The 24,551-nt window shown below is 43.6% G+C and overlaps 1 protein-coding gene across 1 annotated transcript in view; it reads left to right on the top strand.

The window, feature by feature from the left end:
* LOC124721817 (nonsense-mediated mRNA decay factor SMG7-like) overlaps window positions 1–24,551 on the top strand; it is a 199,603-nt gene that overhangs the window by 27,671 nt on the left and 147,381 nt on the right. Inside the window, exons 3-4 of the mRNA XM_047246937.1 lie at window positions 15,993–16,209; window positions 16,292–16,488. The gene's annotated coding sequence lies outside the window, so the exon portion shown is untranslated. The remainder of the gene's footprint in view (window positions 1–15,992; window positions 16,210–16,291; window positions 16,489–24,551) is intronic.

Raw genomic sequence — 24,551 nt, 5'->3', positions numbered from 1 at the left:
GCAAATTGGTTACAATTGAGAAGAAACTGATACTGAGAATAACTTGTGATTGCCAGTGCGTGAGAGAAGCACAAGGATCACAGAGAACTTAGATGAAGGTAGACATACACTATCCGATCAAAAGTATCCCGACACCACTGTGTAATGCAGAATTGGCCACTAGATGTCACAAAAGGCGGACCTGCCAGTAAAAAGGAGGCGGAGAGTATTGTGCTGTTAATAGAGAAGCAGCAACAGAAGAATGGGTCGAGTCTGAGAGCACTGTGACTTCAAACATGGACTACACCTAACTCAGACTAACAGTGATTGACAGCGAAGCACAGTCGAGTCTGGAAGGGGGTAATACCAGTTCACCAATGTGTGCATGCATGTACAGCAGCAGCAACTGTGCAGTACTGTAGTATCTTCTCACACTTCATGTTAACATCCAGTACTGAGTTTGCTTTACAGCTTCGTAACATTTTTGTCACATAACATAAACACTTCTGTGCATAAAATTATATCTTTTTCCTATTATACCTCAACAAAAGTAATAGGATGTGAACTGTCTTTTACAATAACCACTATGATTCACATATAATTCACATATACAATATGAAAGGGGTGCTTAAGTGGGTCTGATCTTTCATGTGATACAATAACCAACAACACTAATAACAAGATGAGATTTATTGTGAAAGTGCGGTAGGCGGTACTCACTGAAATTATCTAACACAAACCATTTCTCCAAACACAGAATAAAGACAAAATATGGCATTTGCTCAGTCTCTTCTGATGGAATGACTGGCATTCATCCATGCTTCATTGTGCCACACAGTGTCTTCAAACAGTACCTTAACTCTCTCTCCTAAAAATTAACAATAAGACAAAATGGTATCACTTCTCTTGATTATAATTTTTCATCCGTTTATTATTATTATTTTCATCTGAAATCAAGGGCTCTAACAACTGTTAAGAAAGTGTGTGCCGTCACTGAATACTATGCAATTCTGCCTCTCAAAGAGTAACACACAGTATTATTGTTATTTCTTTCTTGTCTCAGGCGTTATGTCTGGTTAAAAATGGAAGGTGACGCGGACCTTGATCAAGCGTGACTTCCTTTTAACTGTACGGTATATGTTACATTGCATTTAGGAACTTTCGGGTAATTGAACAAGTGACAATAATTACAGATTTCTGTAGTTGTATATATAAGTTTGGATGTAGCTGTATTGCATTGATGTACTGGTGGATATTGTGTGGTATGACTCCTGTAGCTGATAGTATAATTGGTATAATTGGTATAATGTCAACTTTATCCTGATGCCACATGTCCTTGACTTCCTCAGCCAGTTGGATGTATTTTTCAATTTTTTCTCCTGTTTTCTTTTGTATATTTGTTGTACTGGGTATGGATATTTCGATTAGTTGTGTTAATTTCTTCTTTTTATTGGTGAGTATGATGTCAGGTTTGTTATGTGGTGTTGTTTTATCTGTTATAATGGTTCTGTTCCAGTATAATTTGTATTCATCATTCTCCAGTACATTTTGTGGTGCATACCTGTATGTGGGAACGTGTTGTTTTATAAGTTTATGTTGTAAGGCAAGCTGTTGATGTATTATTTTTGCTACATTGTCTTGTCTTCTGGGGTATTCTGTATTTGCTAGTATTGTACACCCGCTTGTGATGTGATCTACTGTTTCTATTTGTTGTTTGCAAAGTCTGCATTTATCTGTTGTAGTATTGGGATCTTTAATAATATGCTTGCTGTAATATCTGGTGTTTATTGTTTGATCCTGTATTGCAATCATGAATCCTTCTGTCTCACTGTATATATTGCCTTTTCTTAGCCATGCGTTGGATGCGTCTTGACCGATGTGTGGCTGTGTTAGATGATACGGGTGCTTGCCATGTAGTGTTTTCTTTTTCCAATTTACTTTCTTCGTATCTGTTGATGTTATGTGATCTAAAGGGTTTTAGAAGTGGTTATGAAATTGCAGTGGTGTAGCCGATGTATTTATATGAGTGATTGCTTTGTGTATTTTGCTAGTTTCTGCTCGATCTAAAAAGAATTTTCTTAAATTGTGTACCTGTCCATAATGTAGGTTTTTTATGTCGATAAATCCCCTTCCTCTTTCCTTTCTGCTTAATGTGAATCATTCAGTTGCTGAATGTATGTGATGTATTCTATATTTGTGGCATTGTGATCGTGTAAGTTTATTGAGTGCTTCTACGTCTGTGTTACTCCATTTCACTACTCCAAATGAGTAGGTCAATATTGGTATAGCATAAGTATTTATAGATTTTGCTTTGTTTCTTGCTGTCAATTCTGTTTTCAGTATTTTTGTTAGTCTTTGTCTATATTTTTCTTTTAGTTCTTCTTTAATATTAGTATTATCTATTCCTATTTTTTGTCTGTATCCTAGATATTTATAGGCATCTGTTTTTCCCATTGCTTCTATGCAGTCGCTGTGGTTATCCAATATGTAATCTTCTTGTTTAGTGTGTTTTCCCTTGACTATGCTACTTTTCTTACATTTGTCTGTTCCAAAATCCATATTTATATCATTGCTGAATACTTTTGTTATCTTTAGTAATTGGCTGAGTTGTTGATTTGTTGCTGCCAGTAGTTTTAGATCATCCATGTATAGCAGATGTGTGATTTTGTGTGGGTATGTTCCAGTAATATTGTATCCATAATTTGTATTATTTAGCATGTTGGATAGTGGTTTCAGAGCAAGGCAGAACCAGAAAGGACTTAGTCTCCTTGGTATATTCCACGCTTAATCTGTATTGGCTGTGATGTGATGTTATTTGAATTTGTTTGGATATTAAGTGTGATTTCCAATTTTTCATTACTATGTTTAGGAACTGTATCAATTTAGGATCTACTTTGTATATTTCCAATATTTGTAGCAACCATGAGTGGGGTACACTATCAAAAGCTTTTTGGTAATCAATGTATGCATAGTGTAGCGACCTTTGTTTAGTTTTAGCTTGATATGTCACGTCTGCATCTATTATCAGTTGCTCTTTACATCCTCGTGCTCCTTTGCAACAGCCTTTTTGTTCTTCATTTATAATTTTGTTCTGTGTTGTATGTGTCGTTAATTTCTGTGTAATGACTGAAGTTAATATTTTGTATATTGTTGGTAGGCATGTTATGGGGCGATATTTAGCTGGGTTTGCTGTGTCTGCTTGATCTTTAGGTTTCAGATAAATTATTCCATGTGTAAGTGTATCAGGGAATGTGTATGGGTCTGCAATGTAACTGTTAAATAATTTAGTTAGATGTGAATGCGTTGAGGTGAATTTCTTTAGCCAGAAATTTGCTATTTTATCTTTTCCAGGGGCTTTCCAATTGTGAGTAGAATTAATTGCTTGGGTGACTTCATGTTGCAAAATTATCACTTCAGACATTTGTGGTATCATCTTGTACGTATCTGTTTCTGCTTGTATCCACCGTGCATGCCTGTTATGTTGTACTGGGTTTGACCATATGTTGCTCCAGAAGTGTTCCATGTCTGTTATGTTTGGTGGATTGTCTATTTTAATGTGTGTGTTGTCTATTGTCTGGTAAAATTTATTTTGGTTTGTGTTGAATGTTTGGTTTTGTTTCCTTCTATTTTCACTTTTTTTGTATCTTCTAAGTCGTTTGGCCAATGCTTGTAATTTCTGCTTCTTTTGATCTAATTGCTCTATCACTTCTTGTTGTGAGATTTTACCTAACCTTTTTCGTTTTTTTTTCTGACATTTCATTTCTTATAAATTGTGTTAGCTGTCCGATGTCTTTTCTCAGTTTTTCTATTCTGATCTGTAGCCTGTGTTGCCATGCTGGTTTTGTGGGTTTCTTCTGTGTGTTGGTTGGTTCTGATCTCTGCCTAGTGTTTATATTTAGTGTAGTGAGTGTTCCTATATAAACCAGTAGTTGTAACTCTTCCATAGTTGTGTTTTCATTTATTTTGTTGTGTATGATTGTGTTGATAGTTTTTATTGTTGTTTCGACTTGTGGGTTATTTGGCGGTCTATGCAAGAATGGTCTAATGTCAGTATTTGTGTCTTTGTATTCTATATATGTCAGCTGAAATGTTTCTTCTATATCTAACATGTGTGTCACTTCGTGTTCTATTTGTGCTTGTTCTGGTGGCTGTCTTAAGATTTCGTTTTCCTCTGACTGTTTAATTGATGTGTGTTGTTCTTCGTTTGTTTGCTCTGGGATGTTTGAGTCCATTACTGTATTTTCTTCTTCTTCTGATTGCACATTATTTTGTTCCAGTATTTGTTGTACTTGTTGTTTGATGTTTTCTAATTCTGACTGGGGTATCCTGTTATTTTTTTATTATTACACGGATCTGATCAGCTAGTCAGTGTTCTGTTAAAAATTTTAATTCTGGGTATCTGGTAATAAATGTTGTGTATACTTGTGATCTATATGCAGTTGTGTTGGTTCCTAGGTTTGTTGCTTGGTAATAACAGAACATGAGGTGTCGATTAACTTCATATGACCATCTCATCCTCTGTCTTTGTTTTCCTTCTAGGGTGGTTGCAGGAAGCATATCCTGCAAAACACCTCTATTTGGATTTGAATCATTTTCCAGTTGGCTAGCAGTGTCGTTACCATTGCGGGCAGGCATAGGGTTCAATTGTCGTCCTCGACCATGACGGCGCTTGTCCGAGGCTTCTTTAGTTCTGTCCTGAACCAACTAATCACACTAAAAGGGGGTTAGCCCTATTAGTGGTTTGTTCTTTTCGTTGCCTTTTACGACTGGCAGAACATACCGGAGGCCTATTCTTTTATTATTATTATTATTATTATTATTATTATTTATTTGGTAAAGAATAGGGCCAACTTCGTTACTCATTGTTCTGTCTCTCTGTGTTTACCAGGTGTCTGTAGCTTGGATGAAGCAGCCCGTTCCTGTTATGCACAGTGGTTTTCCTCATTAACTTCTGTGACATAGTTCTTATGAATCTTCAAATTGTCCACAGTTCTTTCGATGACCTATGCTAGAGACAGTCATACTATTCTCTCTTCTAGAAATATTCCCGCATTGGTCACACACAGTCATGTGTCTGACCATGCAAGACGTGAGTAGATTGCTGAACTTTCCAGTCATCAATCACACTTCTGCTACATGCTTCATACATTCTGTAGCACAAAAGAAACTTGCTGCATAGAGAAAGAAATAATACAATGAAAACAGATCACAACTGTTATGTTACCGTCAGTAAGTGTTGTATGCAAGCAGCTAGTAATCACTACCTGTGGTAGCACAGCAATTTGGCAGCAGTGAACGGAACAGAAGGCATGAGAAAGTACATTCTCTGATTGGTTGCTGCTATCATAGCAGCCTTGTAAACAGTGAAACATCTATTACTTTGCAATTCTGATCCATGATCCAGGTATAGTCATGGGATGTCACGTGAGTAAGAAATTCATCATGTACATTTCAGTGTTTCTGAAGCTGCCCAAGTCCACTGTTGGTGATGTGATGTGATTGTGAAGTGGCAGTGCGAAGAAACAACCACAGCTTACCAATATCGGGCAGATCTCATGTACTGATAGACAGTGACCATAGAGCATTGCAGAAGGTGGTTATCAATGAAATCTTGTGATACCAGGAGGAGAACTCACTTGAGTTCCAAAGTGCTACGAGCAATTCAGCTAGTACAATAACTGCGCACATGGAGTTAAAAGGGGGGGGGGGGGTACAGTGGTGGAGCAGCTCCTTATAAGCCACAAATTTCTGTGGTCAGTGTAAGTTACACCTTATGTGGTGTGAAGAGTGGAGTCACTGGACAGTGGATGACTGGAAACAAGTGATTCGGAATGACCTGTTATCACGTGTAGTGCCAACAGTTGAAGAAAGGAGGTGGTGGTGGTGGTATGTTATGGAGGTGTTTTTTGTGAGTAGGATGTGTTCCCCTTATTGAAGTAGAGAAAGTGCTAAATGCAGAAGAATATGAGCATGTTGCACAGCATTTTATACTGTGTACATTTGAGGAACAGTTTGGAGACAGTTGCACTGTCCACAGTTGAAAATGTTTTGGGCCCAAAAGCTGGCCGGAGTGCCTGAGTGGTTCTAGGTGCTACAGTCTGGAACCGCGTGACCGCTACGGTCGCAGGTTCGAATCCTGCCTCGGGCATGGATGTGTGTGATGTCCTTAGGTTAGTTAGGTTTAAGTAGTTCTAAGTTCCAGGGGACTGATCACCTCAGAAGTTAAGTCCCATAGTGCTCAGAGCCATTTGAACCATTTTTGGCCCAAAAATAGCTTATCCTCATGTATTTCCACTTGCTGAATTCAAATATCATCATACAAATGACTGATTAGCTCTGGCTTAGGAGATACAATGACATGCCATTTTTTCTCAGTCTACAATGTTAGTTTGAGGTAGTTTTGTCTTTGGCGTTGTCATTCCTGTTACAAAAAAGAACATTATTCAGCTGTTTATAGATTATACTTACTATTATTGTTGCTGTGACTGAGTTTCATATTGTTTGTGTTGTAGTTTGTGCAGAATTTCTCATGTTTTAGTACTTTTGAAGTGTAAAATTTGCTGAGTCAAAATGCTACGAAAATGTGTTACTTCAGTGAATAATTTTTGTTACATATTTGGTGAAATAACATTTCCATCACATAAATGCAATCTGTCACCTCTTGTGAAGACTGCATCTCAGCATTATGGTGGTATGAAGGTAGAGGACAAGGATAAAACACGTGTGCCACATATATTTTACAGTTCTTGTTCAGTTATACCAAGAGAATGACTCACTTCTGCTGTGCCGGTGGTTTTCGGGAGCCTACAAACTGTACAGATAACTGCTATTTCTGCTTGACTCCACGTATAAAGGCAGGATTGTTAGTGGGGAAAAAAGAAGAATAGTTAAATTACCTAATCTTCGAATAGCTATTCAGCATATTCCGCATTCAAGTAGTTTACGAGTTCCTATTCCACCCCTAAAATTGTGAACTTGAAGAAGAAGAAGAAGAAGAAGAAGAAGAAGAAGAAGAAGTCAATGTGGAAGAACAACTACTCAACAAGCCTTCCACATCCCATGAGTCTGATTTTGACAGAAAAGGTGGTAACGGAACAGAGATACCAGGGCTGTTGGAACAGTGTGTTGCTTGATTTCTGCTGGTCTCTACGTATGGAGGCTCTGGAAGTCAACCAGAAGAGGCAAACCAAATGACAACGATCTTACAAAGTCACCACGTAATTGACTTCCAGTGTTTTTGGCGTATATAATTAAAAGTCTCAGTTTCTCTTAATCTGTTAAAATAGAATACTGTCTTCCACCTACTGCCCCCTGCGAGTGTGAGGGTAAGAATAGGCCCGCAGTATTCCTGACTGTCGTAAGCGGTGACTAAAAGGAGTCTCCAATGTTTCGGCTTTAATATGATGGTCCCCTAAGGGGTTTGACCTATACTTTTCAAAATTCTCTCTTAGTGCGTACCATTTGGGGAAGGACACCTTACATGGTGTATCATAAATCCATCTTGCCCTTAGATCTGGCACACTCGATATCATCATGGAGTTGGACTTGCTCCGAGCTTCCGTCCACTTCGGCTGCGGTGTGCTCCGGGTAGCATACATTCCCTCCACTGTGCGCTTACATCTTCGCGCTCACGATACAAATGGATATTCGACACCCGAAATCCAGCACGGTAGCCTGTCCATTCTGGTGGAGTCGTCATGTACCCTCTTGGTGGTAGCCCCCCGACTACACAGGGATCGCACTGCTGATGCCCAAGCTGCTACCTCCCCACGTATGCCGAGGAGTAGATGCCCGCTGGGTGGCGTCCATGGGGAGAGCCCCTGGTTGGAGTGGGTGGCATCAGGGTGGATAATCTGCGATGAAGCATGGTACATCATCTCTCTCTGGTGGGCGTCCACCAGCAGTCTCTAAGTGATCGAGGTCTAACCACAATGGCAAGAAATACTATCAGAGATCATTTCCCTCCCTGGCCACTCCATGGGAGGAACGTATGGCTAAAGAAGGCAGTGAAGTTTATTCACCCCAGTACCTCATCTGTACGCGAGTTGATGGTGAATCATTTATGTCGACGAAGCCTCAGTTTTTTGTGTAGCATTTAGAGGACAAGTTCGGGGAGGTGGAAGGCTTGTCCAAAATGCGCTCTGGGTCAGTTCTAATCAAAACATCATCCTCTGCCCAGTCACGGAGGTTGCTCGTTTGTGACAAGTTGGGGGATGTTTCAGTTACCATCACGCCCCATAAGAGTTTAAACATGGTCCAGGCCGAGGTGTTCACTTCGTCCGGCACGTCCATTGGGGTCTGAGGGATAATAAGGTAGCCACCGGTGCCTTCATCTTGGCCTTCGAGGGTGACGCCTTACCTGAAAAGGTCAAGGTGATTGTTTACCACTGTGATGTGAAGCCATATATCCCTCTTCCAATGCGGTATTTTAAATGCTGAAAGTTTGGGCATATGTCATCCCGCTGTACATCCGGCGTCATGTGCCGAGATTATGGCTGTCCCTCGCAACCCAATACTCCCTGTGCCCCGCCTCCCATCTGTGTTTACTGTGGAGAACACCATTCCCCTTGCTCTCGGTACTGTAGGATTTTCCAGACAGAATGGAAGATAATGGAATATAAGACCCTGGACCACCTGACCTACACTGAGGCTAAGCGGAAATATGAGAGACTCCATCCTGTGCCAATGACATCCACCTACACCGCTGCTGCGACAACGGTTCTACCGTCTCCTGCTTCGTTGCGTACAGTTGGCTCTCTGATCTGTCAGAAGCCACCTGCCCTCTTGATGTTGGGGGGCACTTCACTCCCTGTCACTCCTGCTCCATCTACTTCAGGAGCAACACCCCCACAACTATCAGGGACATCAGTTCCCACTTCCCAGCCGGAGAAGTGTAAGTCTTCTTTGGCACCTCTCACCAGGAAGGGGTCCCTTGGGGCCCTCCCTTCCCAGGTTCTGACCAGTGGAAAAGCGGACACCTGCCAGTGGCTGAACCAACCACAGGTCGCTGTCGTAGAGCTTCACGGTCCTCGTCCGTCCCTGAGACTGACCCAGTGAAGCCCTCCCAGCCAGAACCACTGAAGGCACAGCACGAAAAGCAGAAAAAGAAGAAGGCTCCCAAGAATCCAGACATTTCAGTGGCACCTATCCCACTGCTTCCTACAAGCTCAGCGTCTGAGGATGAGGTAGAGATTCTGGCGTCTGCTGAGGGCCTAGATCTCACCGGACCCTCGGACGCAATGGATGTCACTCACACACGTACTCAATCGGTGGCAGCAGGTGACCCAGCGGCGTAATCTGCCTCCCCAGTCCCTTCACCCCTTTCTCAGCCATGGACAATGTCATCCTGCGGTGGTTTCATCCACCATCTTGCTGAGCTCTGACAACTTCTCAGCCTTCACTCTTTCCTCTGCATTGCTCTTCAAGAAACTTGGTTTCCGGCAATTCGAACCCCCGCACTCTGTGGCTATCGGGGTTATTATAGGAACCGGGCAGCTTATGAAAGGGTATCTGGTGGCATCTGCATCTACGTCCTTCACTCCCTTGACAGCAAGTTTGTCCCTCTACAAACACCTTTATAGGCTGTCGCTGTTCGGGTGTGGATGCCTCAGGCTGTTACTGTCTGCGGTCTGTATCTTCCACCGGATGGTGATGTCCCACAGCATGTCCTGGCTGTGCTGATAGCCCAATTGCCGCCCCCCCCCCCCCTTTTCTGTTACTGGGTGACTTCAATGCCCATATCCCTCTGTGGGGTGGATCAGTGGCAACAGGGCAAGGTGCCACCATTGAGCATGTATTGGCACAGCTCGACCTTTCCCTTTTAAATGATGGTACATTCACACATTTCAGTTTGGCGCATGGCACATACTTAACAGTCGACCTTTCAATCTGCAGTCCAAGCCTCTTCGCGTCTGTCCAGTGGAGTGTGCATGACGACTTGTGTGGTAGTGGCCACTTTCCGATCTTTCTGTCGCTGCCACAGCGTCACTCTTCTGGGCGCACCTGCAGATGAATTATGAATAAGGCAGACTGGGTCTTGTTCTCCTCCATTGTCACTATTGAGCCTATTTCCAATGACGCCATTGATGCGGTGGTTCACTCGGTCACCACCGGCATCGTTACTGCCACAGAATCTGCCATTCCTTGTTCGTCTGGGTCCACTTGGCAGAGGACTGTGCCTTGGTGGTCACCTGAGATTGCTGAGGAGATTAAAGATCGCAGGTGGGTGCTCCAGTGTCACAAGCGGCATCCCTCATAGGAACACCTGATCGCCTTTAAACGGCTCTGTCCACGGGCCCGCCGCATCATTCGCCAACACAAGCAGGAGTGCTGGGAATGGTATGTCTCCACCATTGGCCTCTATATCTCTCCATCGTAGGTTTGGCCCAAGATTAGGCGACTCTATGGCTATTGGACCCATGTCAGCGTCCCTGCACTTTCACTGAATGGAGCAGTTTGTACTGACTCCAACACAATTGCAAACAGCTTAGCAGAGCATTTTGATCAAGAGTTCGGCTTCTGCGAATTACCCACTGGCCTTCTGCACCATGAAAGAGCGGTTGGAACGTCAGAGCCTTTCATTTCACATGCGCCGACCTGAATCCTACACTGTTCTATTCAGTGAGTGGGAATTCCAAAGTGCCCTAGCCGTTTGCCCTGATGCGGCTCCCGGGCCAGATCGCATCCACTGTCAGATGCTCAAACATCTCTTGGTGGACTACCAGTGACGCTTCCTAGACCTTTACAACTGTATCTGGATTGGGGGTGAGTTCCCGTCGCAATGGCGGGAAAGCCCCGTACTCCCCTTTTTGAAACCTGCAAGAACCCCCTGGAGGTGGACAGCTACCGCCCCATTAGCCTCACCAACGTTCATTGCAAGTTGCTCGAACGCATGGTGAGCTGGCGGTTGAGTTGGCTACTTGAGTCTCGGGGCCTTCTGGCTTCGTCTCAGGGTGGGTTCCGTAAGGGCCACTCTGCCACCAATAATCTTGTGCGCCTGGAGTCTGCCATCCGTACGGCCGTTGCCCGCTGTCAGCACCTGGTCACAATCTTCTTTGACATGAGGGAGGCATACGATATGACACGGCGACATCACATCCTCTCTACGCTTCATGGTTGGGGTCTTTGGGGTCCACTCTCGATTTTCATTCACTATTTTTTGTGGCTTCATTCCTTCCACGTGCAATTTGTGGCCTTCCATAGTTCATCCCGAGTTCAGGAGAATCGGGTCCCACAAGGCTCTGTCTTAAGTGTCTGCCTCTTTTTAATTGCAATCAATGGGCTCGCTGCGGCGGTGTGAACGTCAGTCTCAGCTTCCTTGTGTGCTGACAACTTTTGCCTATACTGTAGCTCCACTGGCACAGCGGCTGCTGAATGGCAGCTGCAGGGTGCTATCCGCAAGGCACAGTCTTGGGCTGTAGCGCATGACTTCCAGTTTTCGGCTGCCAAGACCTGCGTTATGCGTTTCTGCCGACGACGCACTGTTCATCCTGAGCCACGGCTTTATCTTTACTTTGAACCTCTTGCTGTGGTGGAGACACATTGGTTTTTGGGAGTGGTTTTTGATGCCTGATTGACTTGGCTCCCTCATATTCGGCAGCTTAAACAGATGTGTTGGCGGTATCTTAATGCTCTGCGTTGCTTGAGCCACACCAGCTGGGGAGCTGATCGGTCTACCCTCTTAAGGCTCTACCAGGCGTTAATTCAATCCCGTCTGGATTATGGGAGCCTGGCTTATGGTTCAGCATCCCCTTCCACGTTGCGGGTGCTGGACCCTGTCCTTCACAGCGGGATCCGACTTGCCACTGGAGCTTTCCGGGCGAGCCCTGTGAACAGCATACTGCCAGGTGTCCCTCCACTGCAGTTCCAGTGCGAACGTTTACTGGCCGCTTATGCTACACACATTTGTAGCTTGCGTGGGCATCCAAATTATCATCTCCTGTTCCCTCAGTCTGTCATCCATCTCCCAGAATGCCAGCCTCAGTCGGGTTGTACGATCGCAGTTCGCTTCAGAGCTCTTCTCTCTGGGCTTGGTCCTTTCCCTCTTCCACCTCTTTTCTGCGCCCCTCTGTGTACAGCCCTGTCGTGTGTGCCCCGCCCATGCCTTTGGCTCGATTTGGCACAGAGCCTGAAGGACTCGGTCCCTCCTGCGGCCTTCCACTGCCGCTTTTTTTCAATCCTTGCCGCGTTTCAGGGCTCTGACGTGGTCTATACTGACGGTTCGATGGTTGCTGGTCGTGTCGGTTATGCTCTCACTCTAGGGGATCATTATGAACAACACTCATTGCCGGCTGGCTGCAGCGTTTTCACTGCCGAACTGGTTGCCATATTTCGTGCCCTATAGTACATCTGCTCCTGCTCAGGTGAGTCCTTCATTATCTGTAGTGACTCCCTGAGCGGTTTACAAGCTATCGACCAGTGTTTCCCTCACTCTCATCTGGTGATGGCTATCCAGGAGCCCCTCCATACTCTTGCCCATTGCGGCTGCTCTGTGGTCTATGTGTGGACACCGGGTCATAGCGGCATCTTAGGAAATTAACGTGTTGACATGCTGGCCAAACAGGCGGTCAGTGCACCAGCCTTATCCATTGGCCGTCTGGAGAGTGACCTCAGTTCCGTTTTGCGGCAGAAGGTACTTCGCACCTGGGGTGAAGAATGGCGCTCCCTGCCTTCACCCAACAAACTTCGGGTCATCAAGGAGGCTACCAGTGCGTGGCGCTCCTCCTTGAGGGTCTCTCAGAAGGGGCCTGTTGTTCTCTGCCGGCTGTGCAGTGGCCACACCCGGATGACGCACAGCCAGTTATTGCGCCGTGAGGACCCACCTCTATGTCACTGCGAATCTGCTTTGACGGTGGTCCACATTCTGTTGGCATGTCCCCTTTTAACTGCGCTCAGGCAGACGTTCGAGCTGCCTGATACGCTCCCTGCCCTTTTAACACATGACACTGCCATGGTAGGCTTAGTTTTGCGTTTCATTCGGGCAGGGGGCTTTTATCACTTGATGTAAGCTTTTTTAAGTCTGGCCTTTAGCCTACGATTTTAGACTGATTTTTTTTTTTTAGTGTTTTTCTTGGTGGTTTGCTTTTCCTTATTTGTCTCTCTGGTCGGCCAACCATTGTCGCCCTTTGTGTGATTTTAATTCCTTTTGTCTGGTCTCTGTCTGAGTCTTTCTTGTGCTGTGTCTTCTCTTGTAATATCCATTGTTTGTTTTTGTTTTTTGTGGGTGTTTGAAGTTTTTGGAAAAAGGACAGATGGCCTAGCAGTCTGGTCCCTTTCAATCCCACAAACCAACCAATCTTCCACCTACTGTATATCACAGAAACTAGAGCCAATATTTTTTTCTCTGTCACATTAATTTGTCTCATCACAAAGTTTGTAGGATATGACTCATGTAGTGAAGGAAACATTAATCCCCCCCCAATGAAAATGCACCCTGTCATAAAGCAGCATCTGCGAGACAATGGTTTGTGGACAGTAACGTTCCTTAAATTAGCTGGCCTGGCCAGAGTCGTGATTTGAACCCAATGGAACACCTTTGGGACGGGTTAGAATATTGGCTTTCCTTCAGACCACAGTGTCTGACAACACTGCCGATACCATCTCTGACTTTGGCTCTCGAGGAAGAATTGACTGCCTTTCCACCACAGACATTTACACCTCTGAAAGTGTCCCCATTAGAGTTCAAGCCATTATAAAGGTGCAGGATAGACAAACCCCATGTTAATGTCTACTAGTAGAAGGCTGTGCACATGGACATCACCTGCTGATAGTGACGAGAAGACCATCAGAAATCAAACTGATTTTATTCTGGTGAAACAAAAGCTAAAGAAATAAGTGAACGTATCCTGGTGCTGATCTCATCTACCTCTACATCCACATCTACATCTACATCTACATGGTTACTCTGCAATTCACATTTAAGTGCTTGGCATCAGTAGTGACCACAACTTGGTTGTAATTAACTTTAAAATGCAACACCTTAGAAACACTATAAAGGGTGTTAAGATACACACACACACACACACACACACACACACACACACACAGATACAAGAAAATTAACAAGTTCTGAAGTGAAAACTAATGCTAGTGCTGCACTGGAGGCAAAGATGAAACCAATAGAAACAATGCTGGAACAAGTGATGTGAGCCGCACTCCCATGTTAGCACAGGGCATCACACAGACATCACAGCCCTTATTCCGCAGCTGTTGATAGTGCACATAACCCACCACAGAAAGTCCATAATTAATCTATAGCCTCTGCTGTCCAGGAGCTTCCACAGAATTCCAGTCCTGGTTGCTGCACACACAATAGCACCTCTTTTCACTGTAAGGTATTTTTTGTAACAAATAGTTAACGCAAATGAGTGCTGTTCATTCAGCAACAGGCTATTTGTTTTTTGCGTCAGCGACCCCATACACCATCGTAATACCACTCCTAAAAAACTGGTAATTCAAACAAATGCTGAAATCGGGGTACAAGAACTGCAGATCAGTGGTGTGGCCATGACACCAACCATTAACATTTTGACCCATTACGTCCAAGCCGCACCACACAACTTCTGTGATGAACAGGAAGACCTCACTTGGGCCAAGTCACCGAGTCGACACAGAACTCCTCGCCTCAGCTGTGCACCACGTGTTTTTCGTGAAGGGCACTCCCTCGACAGTCTAGGAGCTAGTTTCTGATGAGCGCCCCCAAGTGCACCAGCCACCAAGCAGAGGTGTGACTTAAAATTGCCGGAACAATCCAGCACATCCTTCAAGCATCACTTTAACATTTTTTTTAACCACACTCCACAATGCTCTATGGCCCCTGTCCATCAGTACATGAGGTCTGCCTGGTCTTGGTAAGCTGTGGTTGTTTCTTCGCATTCCCACTTCACGATCACAGCACCAACAGTTAACTTGGACAGTTTTAGAAGGGCTGAAATGTACCTGATGGATTTCTTATTCAGGTGACATCCAGTGACTAGTCCATATTGGAAGTCACTGAGCTGTACTCACCATTCCATTGTGCTGTTACTGGTTCTCTAATGACAACATAGTAATCCCTGTGTCCATTTCAAGTGGCAGATCTGTTTCTTATGATATCTAGTGGTCAATTCAGCATTACATACAACTGTTTGTACTTTTTATCAGATAGTGTAAGTCAGATGTTTCTGTGATGTTTCGGGTTTGCATTTCTATGACACTGGCAGACTCATTCAGGTTACTTTTAACATGAACCAGGGTGTTTTTCATGATGAGTATGCTGTGAAATGTTCAGTTTCCCAAGACAGCATTGTCCCTGGTATCAGGGGTGCAAGCCGTTTTTTCTCGTTTGAGGAGGGCACACTGTAACACCTCAACTAGCCTCCTAAATCATAGAGTTTTAAGCTCACAGAAATTATCTTGGGTTACATTGAACAGTGGGTGAAAGGTAACAATCAACATCACCACAATTTGGTAGCTCCATGGGATCTGATTGGGTCAGTGGCTTCAGCTGGAATTTCTATACCTTCAGAAACTTGTGGACTCCATTCATCACTGAATTCAGGCCACTATCAGAGCTAGTGCCAAAGTAACATGGTATTAGCATACAGTTGCAGTCCAGCCACAGCAGCCAGAAGAGACAATGGTCCAGGGTATGTGAGTTGTACTTGAATGAATGAGTGTGTGTGTGTGTGTGTGTGTGTGTGTGTGTGTGTGTGCGCACGCACACATCCACAAGTGTAGTGACTACAAGACAAGCCAATACTACGTACACGTCATGCAGGGTAGCGCAGATGTCGGGAAGAAATCTCCCGCCCCCCCCCCCCCCACCCCCCCCCCCCACCCCCGAGAGAGAGAGAGAGAGAGAGAGAGAGAGAGAGAGAGAGAGAGAGAGAGAGAGACGTTTGGGGGGGGGGGGGGAAGCTTGATGTTTAGTTTTCATGAAATTGGTAGGAAGAACTTAATAGTACATTTAATTGTGAATGTTCATGAAAATGTTTTATGCAATTAACACTATTGAAATTTTTATTTTCTTCCAGGAAACAGGTTTTGTACTTCACAACCATCTGTCTTAATGCTGATGGACATACAGCTGATGTTCCTCATCATCACACATTGAGTGACGTGGCCACATCGCTCAGTTTTAATAGGTACAAGAGATGTGATCCATGATTATGCCACAGTGATGACTGTATATAACTCTATCCCCTAATAGAATTAAATTTGTGTCAGACATCCAGATGCCTGTTTGCCAAGGTAGGATTCTGAGGTTAATTGCTGTAGAAAAGAATGCATAGAAAATAATACATAATGAATTATCAGTTCAATATCTACTTAGCAGGAAGTCACTACAGTTCCTGACTCTGCTTCAACTGATACAAGAGAATGCGTGGGAGCACAAATAGTGGCAACTTTGGCTCCAGTCAGTAGGTGGCCTGTATGTGAATTGAACGTGCACATTGAAGAAGGTTGTACTGCATATGAGGTGACACATTGTCTGCCAAGAAAGATTTTGAGTGTTCCTGTACGGAAAAGGTCTGTGGCTTCTCTTGCTGATGGAAACACACATATTTGCAGAGCTGACTACACTAGTTATATCTTGTGCTATTGTAGAAAAATTGACTGTTAATTTATTGTTAAAAACCGTTGTTGGTGTAGTAGTAGTAGTAGTAGCAGTAGCAGCAGCAGCAGTAGCAGTAGCAGCTTGTGAATTGTTTCTGTTTCTTGTAATTGATGAACACTGGTTATGAAGTAGATAAATATCTGTCTCTGTATTCATTGAAACTGTACAGTAGCATAGAACTAGTTTCAAAAGAGATCCTTGTTTGAGAGAAATGAATTTGTATTACTCATGGATGAAAAGCAGAGTTAGTCTGATAAATTCATACAGAGTACTTAAGTATGTATCACGTGGAAAGTGTTGTTTGAGGTTTAAATATAGTAAGATTTTTGGTTATTATTTTCTGCTGGTGGAATGTGAAAAACGTGAGAAGTACTGTCCTCTCTGTGCAGCTGGAAATACACCACAAATAGTTTTCTTATGTTGCTTACACTGCTAATGCTGCAACATCTAAACACAATTATATTATTGACAATAATTCTTAAGAGGAAGTGATCAACCCTTTCCACTCCAGTGGTGAGTGCCTCTCGCCATTGAGAATTTTGTTTTCCACTCCAGTGTAAGACCCCCCTCAATCAGAATGATTTTTTGTAGCTTTTACATGCAACCTTCTTGAATCTGACTGTACTAAGCATCAGTTTCTCATAGTATGGCTATCTAGAGAAACTTGGGATAACGCGGGGTGAACTGTAGCAGTTACATTATGAGTGAGTTTGTAGTTATTACACTCAAGTTAGTAGGTACAAAATTGCTAGGTCTTCATGAGGAAGAGATTGTGGAGCCTTTAGACGAATGTCTAAGTGAAAAACAAGAGTGACAGTGATTTAGATGTGTTTAATTTGTAAACAATTAAAGTCAAATAATGATGAAAACAGTCCACCCTAAAGAATTTCAAATAATATCACACAATGAATAGCTTTGTGTTGTAATGCTTATGTAAATATATTTGATGAAAATACACTTTCTACTTTAATATACACCCTATTTATTGGTCAGTGGCCTCATTGGTTCCACAGAGAGACTCGTGCAGTTCTCTGTGGTGCACTTGCTGCCGGCCCAGGTGGCGGTGATTTAAATAGGAACGCACGGAGATGCTCTGTGTCTACGTCGCTGAGTGCAAAGGGTTAAAGAATCCTGGACAAGATAACATTAACAATTTACAGAGTGAGGAGCTGTAGCAATTCCTGTACCAGTAGCAACCATCAAGCTACAGGTGCTATATCATGGAAGCAAATACTCAGTATATAAGATATGTAACCTTTTTAGGTAGGATTTCAGTATGGTTAGTGCCACAAGGCCTTACTGCTGTAGTTGATGTGTATTCCTCATTTCATTCCATGTCTCTTTATGTTGTGATGGCAGAACATAATTAGTTACAGGCATTGAAACCCTACTTTCATTGTTGAGATCATGAAAAAGAGTTGAATTTGTTTTTAGAAAAATTCTACCCAAGGAGGAGGAAAGGACAGCTTATATGGGAATGTTTATATTCATATGAAAGACAAACAGATCATATTTGCCATAATCTAGCTACACCAGTTAATCTTTGATCTTGCCCCCAGATTTGGGAGGAGTTGGCACTAAAATTAAACACTCCAGATTAGGTTTTCTGTGGGCTATTAAAATATATTAAGACAAATGCAAGTATGGTCCATTTGGAAAATTTATTTAGCATTTGCTGCTGTTGGACAATCGTAAACAACTAACTACATGGACTTTCCTGGCGATTTGTTGTCATGTCACAGAATCGGGTGTACTACCAGTGGTCCGTGTCTTAGCAGTACAATATTTCAAAGTTTTAACTCGCTTTCTTTATCGGATGTTTCCTGAGAATGGTTGCGTTGCTGACCTGGTCCCATATTTATGCCTGGGCGGTGCCTGGTGTTCACTGTGGCATCTGTGCCCATCGAAAGATACAGCCACAGCAGGTATGGATGGCATAGTGAACACAAGGCATAAATATGGGACATGGTCAGCAAAGCGACCAGCCTCAGGAAAAACCTTATAAAGACACCAAGTTATGATGTCAAAATGTTGTGTTAGGAAGATGCGAACCACCAGCAGTACACCTAATTCTGTGAAATATAAACAGCCAGTTAAAGAAAAAAGGAAAAATCAAAGATCGATGTCCATGTTTTCCAATCACTCAGTTGCTTTAGAGCCAACTCATAGTAGTTATTTCATTCATACTTTACTTGCAGTTCATGACTGAGACTTTCGAGGCCCCTACCAATTGTTATTCATTAGTTTTTGTCCCATCAGTTGTTCCAGGTTAAAGTAGGCACTAAACTTAGCTCCCCACAGGTCCAAGAGAACGGTGTCCCACAGGGCTCTGTGTTGAGTGTCACCCTCTTCCTCATTCCCATCAATGGGCTAGTGACCTTCGTGGGGCCACTGGTCACCCCTGCATTGTATGTCAACAATTTTTGCATTTGGTACAGCTCCCACTCAGTAGCCTTAGGTGCCATCTGGCTAGCCTCTCTATGGGATCTTTCCCATGCTTTCCAATTATCTCGTACAAAAATGTGGGTAATGCATTTCTGTTGTTGTACCATTGCCCATCCTGACCCGGAACTCAAGTACCCAGCACCTGGACATTGTAACACAGTACCGTTTCTTAGGCCTCTTTTGATAAAGAGCTGATTCGTCTGCCCCCATATTCATTACCTGAAGACTAACTGCATAAGGAAACTCAACACACTCTGCTTCCATACCCAAACATCTTTTGGTGCAGGTCATGCTACTTTTATTCGTTTTTACCTGGCCCTGGTTTTGTCCTGACTGGACTGTGGTTGCCGGATTTATGGCTTGGCAGCTCCTTCAGCTTTGAAACTGTTAGACCCAGTCCACCACGCTAGCCCCACAGTCTCCTTGCTGAAAAGGGGGTCTTCCCACTTCAGATTTGACGGTACCAGCTCTAGGTCTCCTCTGCAGTCACCATTTGTCAGTTCTCTGATTATCCTATATATGCCATTCCTTTGCATACGAGGGGTCATCCTGATACTTGCTTTCAGGTGGAATTACCAGTTGGACTACATTTTGCTTCCCTGTGCGAAGATCTCAATCTCCCCTCACTAGACTGTGCTCCCGTGTTTTCTTGCACACTCCTCCCTTGGATTAGGTTTTCCGTGATTTCCCTAAATCGCTCCAGGCAAATGCTGGGATGGCTCCTTTCAAAGGGCACAGCTGACTTCCTTCCCCGTCCTTCCCTAATCCGATGAGACCGATGACCTCGCTGTCTGGTCTCCTTCCCCAAACAACCCCCCCCCCCCCCCCCTCCCTTGGATAGTGCCCAGGCCACAGATTAGGACTAATCTCTTCCAAGGTCCAAAAGGTTGCCCCATGACCTTTCAGCATCTGATACATCCAGTTCAGAGATCCAGGGTGCTATCATCTTTAACACAAACGGCTCTAAAACTGTGGATCAGACAGGATATGCTTTTACATATCCTGCCAGTGTGGAACACCAGTCACTGCTGAAAATCTGTAGTGTGTTTATGGCAGAGCTGACAAGCCATTAGCAAAACCCTCCATTTTATTAAACAGGCCACCCTTGACTGTATTGTAGTGTGTACAACCCAATGAGCAATCTTCAGGCTACTGACATGCTATTCTAGGCAACCTTTGATCCTTGCTATTCATGACCTCACTGACATTCATCATGCTGCGTACACAGTTGTCTTTCTGTGGGTCCCAGATCATGTGGGTATAATGGGGAATGAACTGGCCTACTATTTGCCTCGAGGAGCACTTATGTGCTCCCTGTTGAGTTTGCCGATCCCAGGTGCAGATTTATGGGAGCACATGAGATCTGCTCATTCGAAAATGGAACAGCATCTGGTGGCTTACTACACTGTCTAATCAACTCAGCACAATCAAGGAGACTACTGTAGCATGATGCTCTTCCTTCCACTTCTCCTGAAGGAATCTGCAGTCCTCTGTCATCTCTAAATTGTTCATATCAGGTTAACCCACAGTTGTATTTTGTGTAACGAGGGCAGCCCACCCACCCACCCGCCCACCCTCTCTCTCTCTCTCTCTCTCTCTCTCTCTCTCTCTCTCTCTCTCTCTCACTCTCTCTCACTCTCACTCTCATACACACACACACACACACACACACACACACACACACACACTTACAATATATTATGGTTGTGGAGCCTTTCAGACAGTAGCTCATATCTTGGTTTAATGCCTACCCATTTCCCCTACTACAGGGCGTTTCAAAAAGAAAGAGCAGATTTCAAACATTTATTTCTCAAAAACTACAAATGATAGAAACACAATTCAAACGTTTCTTGTCAGAGAAAGGTTCAAAGTTTTTCAATGGTCCGCGCAGAAGTTCCATGCAAATCCGCAGTGGCGCTGGCGTTTGTTTGTAGGAAAATGGCGACGACACCACAGGAACGATCATTTTGTGTGCTGCAATTTGCAAAGTTAGAGTCCATTGTTGGTGTGCAACGTGCATTCCGCCGTCAATTCAACAAACAGCCGCCTCGTCATAAGCAAATTTATGAGTGGCATCACAGATTCGTAGAAGATGGTTGCATCTGCAAGCGAAAAAGCACGGGTCGTCCACGCACATCGGATGAAAATGTCGAGCGTGTCCGTGCAGCTTACGAAAGGAGCCCTAGAAAATCCACGGCACGGGCAAGTCACGAACTAAACATGTCTAAAACAACGGTATGGCGCGTTCTGAGTAACCGTCTGCACATGAAGCCGTACAAACTGCAGTTATTGCAAGCATTGCGTCCTGACGACCACAACAAAAGGTTCGAATTTTCAACTGCAATTCTACAGGACATGGAAGAGGACAATTTTGCCGAACGATTAATTTTTTCAGATGAATCAACGTTTCACATTTCTGGTAAAGTTAATCGGCATAACGTACGAATTTGGGCGAGTGAAACTCCGAGGGACGTTATTCAACATGAAAGAGACTCACCAAAGGTTAACGTCTTTTGTGCAATTTCGGTAAACAAAGTTTATGGACCTTTCTTTTTCATGGAGAAAACTATCACAGGAACCATTTACCTGGACATGTTAGAAAACTGGCTATTTCCTCAACTTCAGGAAGATTCAAATCACTTCATCTTCATGCAAGATGGCGCCCCACCACACTTCTCTGAACCTGTACGACGGTACCTAAATAACACCATTCCAGGACGGTGGATTGGAAGAGCAGGAGCACAAGATCAATGTCATCGTCTGTGGCCTCCCAGGTCACCAGACCTTACTCCCTGCGATTTTTATTTGTGGGGGTACATAAAGGACTGTGTTTATGTCCCACCTATGCCCGCTACTCTTCAAGAGGTACGACATCGAATTGTTGCGGCCGTGAATTCGGTAACTAAAGACCAGTTGCGTCGTGTGTGGCAAGAAATGAGATACCGGTTTGATATTTGTCGTGTAACAAATGGTGCTCATATTGAGGTACAGTTTTGATATTTGTTGTGTAACATTTGGTACTCATATTGAGTGAAGGACCGTTGGAATTGTGTTTCTATCATTTGTAGTTTTTGAGAAATAAATGTTTGAAATCTGCTCTTTCTTTTTGAAACGCCCTGTATTGGTGGACGATTCACGGGTGTTTGACTTGGTTCTCAGTTGTCTTTGTGAAAGTGGTTTTTATTCTCAGTTATAAGGTTTTAATCTACCGCTGGAGCAGAAGCAGGGGCAAGGTTGCTGGGAATGGGATGTTTCCCACTGTATGCTAGCTATTGGGGGGGGGGGCACCAACCATACTATTTATCCTTCATTTACCCTGTTTCAGTTGCTTCTATATTCAGTTCGCCTCTGTTCTATTCTAGGTGTTACACTCTGCTGAATAGTGGATCTTCTTGACTGGAATGGATCAAGGGTGCAACAGCTGTGGATGAGACATTTCTTCTCGCATGCAGAGCCCTGGGGAAACACACCTGCTGACTTCCCTTTCTCTTCATCTTGCTTTTATTATTGACAGTACAAATGATATCCATAACATTTTTAGCCTTCATGTTTTTACTGTTATGAATCTCCCATCTAGATCAGAAAACATCCTTGTTGGATGTCTCTACTTTTGAATGCACAACTCTTGAATCGATTGGATCGAGGCACTAATGACTTCATGGTTTGATCCCTTATACCCCTCCCCCCCCCCCCCCACTTCCATCAACCTAGTTTATACAGGAATCTGAAAAAAGAATGTGAGGGGCAATCCTGGATGGTATATGGCACCTTCTGCACCACATCGCTGCAACTAGGAGAGTATGACTGTCCCCAGCTGTAGAGAGTAGCTGCTGTTCTCCCTGTCCTACACTTGATTTGATTCAGTTTGTGCCAGATGACCCAAGCAGAATTGAAGCTCAGAGCTTTGATGGTTGGGTTCTCGACTCACAAGAAGCCTTGCCAGTGTGACATTGACGACTCCAATTTCCAGGCATCCACAGGATCGAAAGCACTGGCTAACAGGTTCGTGGCAGTTCTCAAAGTTCATCTGAACTGTCACCTTTCCACCTAACATACTGGGTGGTTATAATTAAACTGACAGTGTTCACAGTGCTGCAGTGTGGGCCGTATACATCACAGGATGCTGAAGCATTGCAGGTATGTTCATTAATCGATGCACATGCAGAGTACGCTGAAAAAGACCATTGTTCCACTCTCTGCCACCAGGTGAAAATATGGTGCTGCAACCAGTCAGTATGTGAGATGTTTCCTGCTTTGCTTGGCAGTGCTTTTTGATTTCTTTGGTGAAGTGGCTGTTAATACAAATGGTTAAGAAGGTTAAAATTTTCCATACAAAAAGCAATAACTATGAAAAGGAGGTGTGTGCACTGCTGGTGAAGTTAGTTTATCAGAACAGCAGCATTGCGTTGCTGGAATATTGCTGACAGAAACATCTGCGAAGAGGTCCATGTCAATAAACGGTCTAAGGAATATGATCAACATACTTGAAGAAACGGGCAAATTAGATGGTACAGCGGGGAGAGGGAGGCGGCCTATTCCCATGGCAGTTGTTGAAGTTGCTATAGCTATAGGCGACTGTCCAGCACATGCCCCGTATTCCGAAACCAGTGCTTGAGCTGTGTGATGGGTATTGTCTGTCCCCTGGTTAACAGTTCAAAAGATTTTGTGGTGCATTTTATGTGGATACCCCTATAAGATTTAGAATATACGTGAAATGAAGCTCCAAATTACGCTACAACACACCGACTTTGCCCTTCATTTTTTGGCATGCGTAGCAATTGATGACATATGGCCGGTTCAAATATTCTTTAAACAGACAAGGCACATTGTACTCTACACAGTGCCATGAATGCATAGAACTGTCACATGTGGAGTTCTACTCCAGCACATGTTGCCCAGGAACATCGACTGCCCTCAGCTAATGAAACTGTGTGGTGTTTTCACGAGCTCCTTCATTCTCAGTCCATTTTTCTTTGAGAAGATGTCACCTTGTGGGCCTGTTAGGTGTACAGTGACATCTGCTCATCTTGATGACCTCCTTGTGCAGCACGTGATTCTAGCTTTGCGAGAAAGTAACTGTGTCCACATCAATATTTTCATGCAACATGGGGCGATATCGCATGTTGTTTGCCATGTGAAAGATTTGCTCCAAGAAACCTCCAGTAAAGACCATATCTCTCTAGACAATTTCATAATCCCCTGACCTAAATCCAATTGACTTCTGGTTGTGGGGATATCTCAAAGATTATGTCTATCAGAGATGTATCCAGGTGCTTCCAGATCTGCAGGATAGTGTACGACCTTGATTACACCGGATGTGCTGTGAGCAACTGTCAAACTGTCATGTTACGGTTGGAGCGTGTGGCTGAGTCAGGATACCACATTATTCTGACTTTTTACAGAGACATATTTTCACCTGGTGGCAGAAAGTGGAGCTATTATTATTATTATTATTATTATTATTATTATTATTTTTTTTTTTTTTTTTTTTTTTTTTTTTTTTTTTTTTTTTTTTTTTTTTTTTTAGAGT

Source organism: Schistocerca piceifrons, chromosome X (assembly GCF_021461385.2).
Source record: "Schistocerca piceifrons isolate TAMUIC-IGC-003096 chromosome X, iqSchPice1.1, whole genome shotgun sequence".
NCBI classification, from domain to species: Eukaryota; Metazoa; Arthropoda; class Insecta; order Orthoptera; family Acrididae; genus Schistocerca; species Schistocerca piceifrons.
This window is presented reverse-complemented; position numbering and strand designations above follow the sequence as displayed.